The following is an 11,219-nucleotide window of genomic DNA, read 5'->3' on the forward strand; positions in this document are numbered from 1 at the left end:
ATATAAATAAAACATTAAAAAATTAAAAAAAAAAAAGACCAAATCACACTCTGGGGCATCTGGGGTGGCTCAGTCAGCTAAATGTCCGACCTTGCTCACAGTTCATGAGTTTAGCCTCATGTCAGGCTCTGTGCTGACAGCTCACAGCCTGGAGCCTGCTTCGGAATCTGTGTCTCCGTCTTTGTGCCCATCCCTTGCTCTCTCTCTCTCTCTCTCTCTCTCTCTCTCTCTGTGTTTCTCTCAAAACTAAATAAATGTTAAAAAAAAAAAAAAAGACCAAATCACATTCCAAGCTTTGAGTGCTGTGAGACAGGCCCATATCCTTATTATTAGTTCTCATTTGTGTGTAAGCCAGGTTCAAGTTCGGTGACTACTGATGCAACCAAAAGAATTTTTAATATATATAAAACAATACAGGACCCTATTGTTATGATTCTATCAGCTGCCGCCGTAGGTCAAGGAATAAGATCTTTTTCTGTATGCCTCAGAAGGCGTGGGTGCCATATTTATCAGCCATGAAAGTATTCTTCCCAGGGTAGCTTGAGGAAAGCAAACTTTTTATACATTGTAGAAAATGAGACTCGGAGAGACTTGACCAAGCAAACGTAGTGTATCATGAGGGAGTCGGCATGGCCAACCTCAACTCAACTTCATGGGAAGGTCATAGGCAGGACAAGCCCAGGGAGGTGCTGGGCTCCAGTTCTCTGCTTCTCTGTGAGCAGATTGTCTGAGCCACTTCTAGGCTAGAGATTGAGAAGCTGGCACATGTCCAGACATGATATTCAGTCACAGGGTCCTGAAGCAGGAAGAGGCTATATCTGGTTTCCGTCTCTTTTTAAGGGCAAGGGAAACATTCCCAGAAGACTTCCAGCAACTTCCCTTTGTGTTCTGTTGGCCAGAAGGTTGACAGGTGCCCATATCTAAATCCATTACCAGCAAAGTGTTTGGGAACCCATGATTGACTGAGACTTATCTGGCCTCACCCCTCAGCCCGGGCTGACATGGAGCCCCTTAGGAGCACAAAGCTGAGCGAAAGAGGGCAGATGCCTGTTCTGAATTAAGAGGAAAGGAGGGTGGGTGAGAAATGCGTGCTGAGTGGGCAACCAGAAGCGTCAGCTACACTTGGCAAGCTTATGTTTCCAAAATCCCAGATGACTCCAGGGCTCTTTCCACCAGACTTTTTACATCACTCGTGAACAGCCATCCATGTGTGGTAGGCAGAGTCTAGCACGAAACGCCAGAATATAGCATCCCACCAATGTTCTGATCGGCCCGCTGTGCCTCTGACGTCAGTAGCACAAAGGGCAAAAATCTGTTCAGCTTTCCTGATGACTCCATAACCCTGGAAATGGCTGTTTGAAAGGTGGTTTTAAGGGACCCATAAAAGAACAGACATGCTTCACTGCTGTGAACGCACAGACCGGGCTCCGAGGGGCCGCCAGCTCATTCTCTTGGTTAAGGTCTCTCAGATGCCCCCCATGGAGGTACCATAGCAAAGAATCCTGTTCACTACCTTTTCAGCTGGGAAAAGGGTGTGAGAGGGTCGTTCTGAGTCGGGCAGTTGGTTTAACCCCATAAATCCATGTGTTAGACAATTGTTAAATGCAAAGATGCATCAAATCTGTCTGTTCTTTGTGGCCTTCATCCAAGCACTGCGATCTGTCAATGAGCCACCAACATGGTACCCCAAGCTTTGTTCAGTGAACCTGTGGGAAGCCATGGAATCCTGGCAGCAGGAAGTGATTGTCCTTCGACGCCAGTCTTTATAGGGGTATCTCTGCTCAGGTTTCCTATCTGCAGGACTGGGATAGGGGTCTCTGAGCTGGCGCAGAAGCAGTCACTTGGTGGGGGGTGGTCCTGCCGTGAGAAACTTGTTCCCCGCCTCACCCCACCCTGGAGCCTTCCTGTCATCCAGCGAAGGGGAAGGAGACTTTTCTATTATCTCATGGGCTCATCGTAGCAGCCAACAAGGTGGGTGTCAGTACCTCCAATTAGCATATAAGGAGCCTAGGGTTCAGATAGGGTGAGACGTATACTCAGGTCACACGGCCAGTGAATGAATTCAGAGCCCATCGAGGTCCTGAAGGAATGGGGCCCCAGAGACAGTCACATGATAGAAGACAAAGTCAGGGAGACCTGGGAGGCTATTTGGGAGGGCAGGCCACATCCCCGATGCAGGGCACAGCCTGGGGCACAGGAGTTAGCGTCTGGCAGCACCTGGGGAGGAGGGAATCTCAAGGGATGGGAGATGAACCGGCCCATTGCTAAAAAAACAACAAACACGCGGCACACCCAGAGTTTGGTTCTTCCCAGGGGAGCTCAGCTCGCTGGCAAGTCAGTTGGGGGAACAGTTCTTACAAAGTAGAGAAGCACGGGGACTGCGTCAAGGTGCGCAAAGTGTTGCACGTGGTCACCTGCAGGTGTGGGCGCCCCCAGGTGGAGATTCCACGTTCGGAAGGGAGCCTGCGCAGCGGGGTTTGCAGTACAGACCCCATCCGTTCCCCCAGTGGGAAGGGCAAGGAGAGCCCGGGAGGGGAGGACTTTGGGCCAGAGAGGGCCGGCTTCCCTCCTGTCTGAAACAAACAAAGGAACTCTGGGGCCAAATGGAAACTCGGTTCCTTTTCTGACAGTGGCCAAGGGACACCTTTAATTGTAAAATTCAAGACCAGCCCTTGATGGAAATTGCAACAAGGCCAGGCCATATGGGAATGTTTCCGATGGAAATGAGCATCTGTTCTCTATAAGGAATGCAAATGACACTTAATTGCGCCTTCAGAGGGAGCTGCCTCTGTCTCTCCCAGGGTGCTGGAGGGGGGGCGGGGGGGGGNCTCTCCCCACAACACAGAGGACGCCAAGAAAGCATATCAGAAGCTTCCTACTTGGAGTGACCCCAGACCAGCCGGTGGCCTCCGTTGACATCCCTTCCAGGGACATCTGTACAGAAGAGGACTCACGCATACTAAATTCCTACTGTGGTCCAGGTTTCATCTAATGTGGGCACCCCCCTCCCCACCATGGGATCTCCTGCTTTTTATAGATAAGGAAACCAAAACTCAGAAAAAATCATGCTGTTTGTCTGATGTGACAGATAGCATATGGTCGGGCAGAGTCACAGCCAGATGACAGTTTGAAAAGCCCCACAGACTTCTTCTAACATTGACTGAACACCTAGATCACGTCTTCAGCAAATATTCTCTTATTCTGTCTGTCTGTCTATCTCTTCACTCTCCTCTGAAGATCTGAATAAAGGGGGTCTGCACAAGAAAGGGTTATTCCTTCATAATTCACATGTCATTTCCTTCCAGAAACACTGGCCATGTCTTACCCAAAAACACTTATAATAGGACTGGTAAAATGAGAACAGAAAACCGTCTACAGCCTGCAGCCACTCCCTGTGGGATGCTGGGGAGTGGAGTTTCTACACCATCGTCACGATCGTCGTCAGCAGCAGATTTGATGGTGCTGTGGTCAGGGATGCTTGCTGTAGTTCACGGGGTGTGAGGAGCACAGGTCCTGGGCTCCAGGACTTTGCTTCCTGTATAGGAAGGAAGTCGTTTTCTCCTCTGTGCTCCCCTTCTCATCCGTCAAATGGGATGAGAATTCCTCATGGGTTGTTACGAGAGTTAACGTGTTCATGCTTTTAGAATGGCGCCTGGCCCATACTAAGTGCTTTAAGAGATGCTAGCTGTTACTACTTTTCCAGATCTCACTGTGGCTCCTGCACAGGTCTGAGGACTCCCCGGAGGTCCTGGGATGAGGTGTGGTTTCTGCCCTTGATTCTGCAACCAGAGCCATGAGAGTTTTTTACCTTGTTTAGACCTCAGGCTGCCTACGAGATATTTGAAAAACTGCCTTGGATGACAGGGGCCATTTTATCTCTGAGTTCCCAGGGGAGCAGAGACTATATCTTGCTAACGCCATGTTACGGGCTGATTGTATCCCCCACAAATTCATGTGGTGAAGCTCTAAAGCCCAGCACCTCAGAATGTAGCCATATTTGAGAATGAGGTCTTAAAAGAGGTGATAAAGTTATTATCACTTTAAAGTGAGGCTATTAGAGTGGTCCTTAATCCAATATGACTGGTGTCCTTATAAGAGGAAGAGAAACAAGGAGCCACCATGCCCAGAGGTAATCATGGGAGGACATGGCAAGGACGTGGCCATCTGCCAGCCAAGGATAAGAGCCTCAGAGGCAACCAACGCTCCGGCACTTTGATTTTGGACTTCCAGCTTCTAGAACCATGAGAAATAAACGTCTGATCAAGCCAGCCGGTCCGTGGCATTTCACTTTGGCAGCCCGAGCCACCACAGACTGTGTCTCCCAGTGCCCAGCAGGGAGTGGATGTTAATAAACCCATGCTGAACTGGATGCGTGTTATTTTCCCCTTTCCACGAAATGAAAAAGAATGCCTGGGCCCCAGGGTTTGCGAGCCTTCTAACAGAGATGCCCTTCCAGGCAAGTTTCCTGCAAGATCTCCGAGTCTGTCCACCCCTGGGAGAGGCACCAAAGTCTTCCAGGGACAGTAAGCCCTGGCTGTGGCAATGAGGCCAGAGGGAGTGGGGGCAGAGCAGGGAGAAAAGAGAGGAAGGGGGGGCCAGTGTCCCCAGAGGGGGTAGGTGGGAGCAGAGCCTGAGAGGACCTCGGGGCCCACAGGAGGATGAGAGCAGCTGCTTGGCCTTGGTGCTCTGGGAAGGTGGCTCCTTGGGAACCCCAGGTGGTGGGGGTGGGGTTGATGATGGCAAAACTAGTCCTCACATGGGGTTTTTCTTCTCTGAAAGGGGACGGGCTGCTGATGCCCGGCAGCGGCCGGAAGCTGTTGGCTCGATACAAAATGAGAACATGCTGGAAGAAGGCCTCAGTAGCAGGAGCTCCTTATTTCCCCAGCTCCATCCCGCCTGCCACAGTTTGGGGGTGGAGAAACCATGGCCCTGAGGTTACTACTGGGGTTCCCCGAACATAAAGGACTGCGTACTCAGAATAGCATTCCTCAGAGATGGGTGAAGGCGATGCTGGAGGTTGAGAAGGGGCTGAATAAACAGTCGTTATTGGCCTGAGGAAGAGGACGTTCTCATCTTATAGACGGGACTCAGAGACGTTGCGACTTGTCCAAGGTCACACAGATAGGGATTTCAACGAAGTGTGCCGGAAACCAAAGTCCGGGCAACGTTCTTCTGCACACAAGCCAGCATTGCCAGCTCTCAGACCTGCCAGTTTGCATTGTGTTTCTCAGACCCCACCTGCCTTGAGGGATGAAAACCTCCCACAGGGTCAGTGCATGCTCACCCATTCCCTGTATCCTCACGGTCCCCCCTGGGGGCGCCCTGGACTCTCACCACGTGGGTTCTAAGCACTGAGCTCACCCAGCTCCAGAAAGCGGAGATTCAGTGAAATACGGAATGCGTATGCCGCTGGGCCTGCCCTGTCCGTTGGTCTGGGACAGCAGAATAAAGCCACAGTTACATGTTTGCCCAAATGACAGAGGCTTTAAACCACTGATCTCCCCGAACAAGAAAGTTAGCCCCCCCCCTCCCCATCCAAACATCTCTAGTTATCTCGGGGAGGTCTCAAAGGCAGCCTCCCATGTACCGTCAGCCACAACTACCTTTGCCCACCATGCAAGGCTTTCCTGCCGTTATAATCGGGACAGGGGACCATCTGAACAATGGTGTTCGTGCCAGTGTCTGCCAGAGTCCACGCTGATGGGGCTTGTCCAGGGCTGGGAGGCCCTCCGCTGTTGGCAGAATCTCACAAAGGCTCTTGTGAAGACGGTTCAAGCCCCCATTTCCAGAGTCTCAACACTTGTCCTGAAGGCCGACCCCGGGTTCCCCATCACATCTAATGGTGATTGTATTCCTTTCTTTCCCTTTTTCCTTTTTTTAAAAGTTTTTTTTTTAAAAAATGTTTTATTTATTTCTGAGAGAGAGAGAGAGAGAGAGCATGAGCAGGGGAGGGTCAGAGAGAGAGGGAGACATGGAATCCCCAACAGGCTCCAGACTCTGAGCCAGCTGCCAGCGCAGAGCCCGATGCGGGGCTCGAACCCACAAACCACAAGATCATGACCTGAGCCGAAGTTGGCCGCCCAACCGACTGAGCCACCCAGGCACCCTCCCCTTTTTTTTTTTTTTAAGTTTTAACTTTATTTTATTTTTTTTAAAAAGTTCATTTATTTCGAATGGTAGGCAGCCAGAGAGAGAAGGGGAGAGGGAGAGAATCCCAAGCAGGCTCTCCATTGCTTGTGTGAGGCTGCCTGACATGAGGCTCGAACCCACAAACAGCGAGGTTGGCCTGAGCCAAAGTCAGGCCCATAACTGACTGAACCACCCTGATGCCCTTACAATAAGGTATTGAGAGAGAGAGAGAAAGAGAGAGAGAGAGAGAGAGCATATTCACGTAACTTTTATTGCAGTATATTGTTATAATTGTTCTATTTTATTATTAACTGTTGTTACTCTCTTACTGTGCCTAATTTATAAATTAAACTTTATCCTGGGTATGTATGTATAGGAGAATCCATGTGTATAGGGTATGGTACTATGTGTGTTTCACGCCTTCACGAGGGATCGTGGGACATATCCCTTCAGATGAGGGGGGGTACTGTACACTTGGATATGCAAATCGGTTTACTCAGATACTCTATACACACAGCACTGCATTTATGGATGACGCACATTAAAGTCACATACAGAGTAGAAATGTACAAGGATGCTATTTTTCATAATATGGAAACACGTATGTAATTATCTGTTATATTTTTTCTCTTATGTGTAATGTTTATGAAAACCATATATAAAAATATAAATCTAAGAAGAGGTAGGATACACGTAAAAAGAAGTTCTTATTTTTTCTGCCTCCACCCCAGTTCTTGTCTTTAAAACAATATTTAGAAGGTGCCTGGGTGGCTCCGTTGGTTAAGCGTCTGACTTTGGCTCAGGTCATGATCTCATGGTTCATGGGTGAGTGCGAGCCCTGCATCGGGCTCTCTGCAGTTGGCTCAGAGCCTGCTTCCGATCCTCTGTTCCCTTCTCTCTGCCCCTCCCCCACTCATGCTTGTGGTCTCTCTCTATCTTAAAAGTAAACATCAATGATATTTATTTATTTTTAAATATTTGTTTTCATGAAGGTATAACTGACATATAACATTGTATATTTTTCAGTGTGCAATATAAGGATTTGATACATGTATATATTGTGGAATAATTGCTACATTAAGTCTAGTTAATGTCTATCTCGCATAGCTCTTGTGATGAGAACTTTTAAGAACTATTCTCTTAGCAACTTTCAAAGGCACAATGCAGCATTGTTGACCGTGGCTCCTGGTCTATTCTCCCGTCCCCATTCCAGGGTCAGGCACCTCGTTGTAGAAATGACTTTCTTCTTCGACATCTGCACACTCACTAGATGTCTGTGTCACACACACAATTTCGCTCCCACTTCCTTGCTGCCGTGGGTGGAATGTGTCTTTCCCTTGGCTTCGCATGTTCAGATCAGGAGACAGGCCCAGAGAGGCTGAGTGACTCATGTGGGACACCGTGAGGAGGTTTGGAGGTCCATGCCTGTCTTCGTCAGTCCCGGTTGCTATTACAAGACACCTTAAACTGGGCAGGTGAGACAACACGAAGGTATTTCCCACAGTCCTGGAGGCTGGAAGTTCTAGGTCAAGGCTTTGGCAAGGCTGGCTTCCTCTGCAACCTCTCCTTGGCCTGTGTCCTCACAAAGTACTTCCCTCTGTGCCTGCAAACCCCTGGTGTCTCTTCTTCTTGTACAGATGCCTGTCCAATTGGATGAGGGCCCCACCCTGTGACCTCACTTAACCTTATTACCTCTTTAAAGGCATTGTCTCCAAATACAATCACATTCTCTCTCTTTTGTAATGTTTGTTTATTTTTGAAAGCCAGTAGGCAGGCACGAGAGTGGGTGGGATGAGGGGGACAGGGCATCCTAAGCAGGCTCCTCACTGACAGCAGCGAGCCCGATGTGGGGCTTGAACTCATGAACCATGAGAGCACGACCTGAGCCAAAGTCAGATGCTTGACCGACAGAGCCCCCCAGGGGCCCCTACAATCACATTCTAAGGTTCTGGGATTAGGTCTTCAGCATATGAATTCGGGGTGGGGGAGGGGGGACATAATTAGTCCATAACCACTCTCAGGACTGAGATGAGTTACTAGGCTGCCCTGCGGGGCTGGCCTGGGTGTGTGACCTGGGAGCGTTCACCCCAAGGGCACTGGTGTGATCCTCCCGGGGGACCTGGTGTGACCCTGCCATCTCCAGCAGAGTCTCTGTGCTCCCAGCGGGGACTCATTCATCCCCACCCCCAGGACGCTGTTTCACCAACCCCTCTGCCTGGATTATCCCACCCCCTGCTCTCGACAGCCCCCTGGCCATCCACCTCCCCCTTTCTACCTGCCCAAACTCTGCCTGTCCTTTCTGCACACTCACATGCCACCTCCTCCATGCAGCCCCCCCGTGGAGAAGCAGGCTGAATCTGGCCCTAGGGGACCAGCTGAGGGGTTGAGGGCCTTTCACTGAGAAGCGGGTGGTGTTAAAAGCCAGCTCACTCTTTGTTTGCCAGGCCCTGAGCCCAAGGAGCTGAACCATCCTTCCAACTTGCGCAAGGCTCCTCCAGGCCAGGAGGAAAATGACTTCTCTTTTTCCTTCACTTCTACAGAATTTCACGGCACATCTCAGCACAAGCCTGTAATATAGGTATTTTTGCATTTTTAAAAATTTTTTTTTTAATTTCTAGGAGAGAGAGAGAGACAGCGTAAGCTGGGGAGGGTCAGAGAGAGAGGGAGACACAGAATTGGAAACAGGCTCCAAGGTCTGAGCTGACAGTCAGCACAGAGCCTGACGTGGGGCTTGAACCCACGAACCGTGAGATCATGACCTAAGCGAAAGTCGGACGTTTAACCGACTAAGTCACCCAGGTGCGCCGGTATTTTTGCATTTGAATCACCTTCCCTAGAGGTGAGTTCTGAGTGTGCTGAGTTTCTATCTTATCTGCTTTCAGTCTTTTCCTGGTTTTCAGTACTTTATCATTCATTCTTTTACTCATTCATTCATTCATTCGTTCCTTCCTTCGTTTGTTCATTCCTTCATTCGTTCATTCCTTCATTCGTTTATTCATTTGTTCATTCATTCACTCACTCACTCATTCATTCATTCCGTAAATATCCCTGAGACTTGATTGTGTAAATCCAATTGCAGTTTGTTGAATGGAAGTGCGAGCAAAATGTCCTCTCTGCCTGGGTGTCCCGTCATGGTCTTCCTGTGTCCTGTCCTCTCACTGTTTCCTGCTCTTTCAGCCAGTTTCCAGAATCAGACCTCCCGTAGAGCCAGCCTCAGGCGTGGGTGGCCAGGTGGCCTTCAACAGGAGCACAGGCGGCCACACCCAAGCCTCCAGCCACTTTATGACCTGCAAGTGCGCTCTTTTTATTTTTTTTAATACGGTTTCTTTTTTCAATGTTTATTTATTTATTTTGAGAGGAAGAGAGAGAGCATGCGAGCATGAGCAGGGAAGGGGCAGAAAGAGGGGAGAGAGAATCCCAAGTAGGCTCCACACTGCCAACAAGAGCCCAATGCAGGGCTTAATCCCATGAACCATGAGATCATGACCTGAGTTGAAATCAGAAGTCGGTCACTCAGCCGAGCCACCCAGGTGCCCCCAAGGGTACTCTTTGCCGAAGCCCACCCACCCTCATTCCCCAGGGACATTCTCTGTCCCGCTCTACACTCCTCTCCCACTCCATAGGACAGTTGGTTTGACCAGGAGGTGCCTCCCTCAAAGGGCAGGCAGCAACTTGTGGGAAGAGCAGCCAAGCTCTGAAGGAAGGAAGTGGGCAGAGAGGGGGGCTCTGGTCCTGCAGCATAATCTCAGCTTTTCCACCAGCAGGGAGGGCGGGGCTGGGAACCACCCCAGCTGTAGCTCCTGGGAGAGAAAGAGCATGGCTGTCGGATTTAAGAGAGATGTGCCAAAGCCACAAAGTTCCCACCGAATACAAAACTGAACAAGTAAGTACAATGATTTTCTTCAGGCTGTTTCAACAGAGACAACATCCAGATCTGAAGATTCTGGAACCTCAGGGGGTGAGGTAGGTTTTTTTTGCTTTGTTTTGTTTTGTTTTTTTACCTTAGACTCTTCTAGGGCGGAGCAGATGAGTTATAAATGGGGCGATCTTGTAGTCGGATGGCTTTGGGGTTGGGGGGGGAGGGAGGCATTCTTGCCTCGGTCAGTTATCTGGGAGTCGCTATCAGTTATCTGTGTCTCACTAGTTTCTGAGGAAAATAGTTCAGCCAGTCACTTATGGCACAAGGAACAGAAGGTTGGAGGGACTGAGTCCGGCCTGGTCATAGGTAAATAGATGTTCATCTGCGAGTATGGGAGTCAGAAGAAAGAGGGACTTCTCTGTCATTCTGGAAAGGTGGTTTGCAGTGGCAAGCTGTTTCCCAGAACACAGACAGGTGGGAGGAGCTCAGAATACACAAGTTTGGGGGGAATTTTTTTACGGTTTTTATTTTCTGGGAAAACGGGGCTCAAGTGAAATTCAACGTTGACCGATTCTCCCAACACCCTTGTCTGATGGGTGTTACAAGGCTACTTTTTAAAAATTCCAGTTTGTTTTCTTTTTTAATTTTTATTTATTTTTTATTAAAAAATTTTAATGCTTATTTTATTTTTGAGAGAGAGAGAGAGAGAGAGCATGAGCAAGGGAAGGGCAGAGAGAGAGGGAGACACAGAATCTGAAGCAGGCACTAGGCTCTGAGCTGTCAACACAGAGCCCAATGTGGGGATCAAACCTACAAACCATGAGATTATGAGCTGAGCTGAAGTTGGATGCTTAACTGACTGAGCCACACAGGTGACTCCTATTTTTATTTATTTTTAAAAGTTTATTTATTTATTTTAAGAGAGAGAGAGAGCTAGGGGAGGAACAGAGAGAGGGGAAGAGAGAGAGAATCCCAAGCAGGTTCTGCATTGCCAGCACAGAGCCCAACATGGGGCTCAATCCCATGAACATTGCGATCAAGCCCTGAGCTAAAACCAAGAGTCAATGCTCAACTGACTGAGCTACCCAAGTGTCCCTAGGCTAATTTTTTTTTTTTAAGTAAACTCTGCCCCCAACTCAGGGCTTAAACTCACGACCCTGAGATCCAGAGTCACATGCTCTACTGACTGAGCCAACCAGGCACCCCAACCAGGTTAATTTTATAACCTGAA

The sequence above is a fragment of the Crocuta crocuta genome, unplaced genomic scaffold (assembly GCF_008692635.1).
Source record: "Crocuta crocuta isolate KB4526 unplaced genomic scaffold, BGI_CrCroc_1.0 scaffold7, whole genome shotgun sequence".
Taxonomy (NCBI): Eukaryota; Metazoa; Chordata; class Mammalia; order Carnivora; family Hyaenidae; genus Crocuta; species Crocuta crocuta.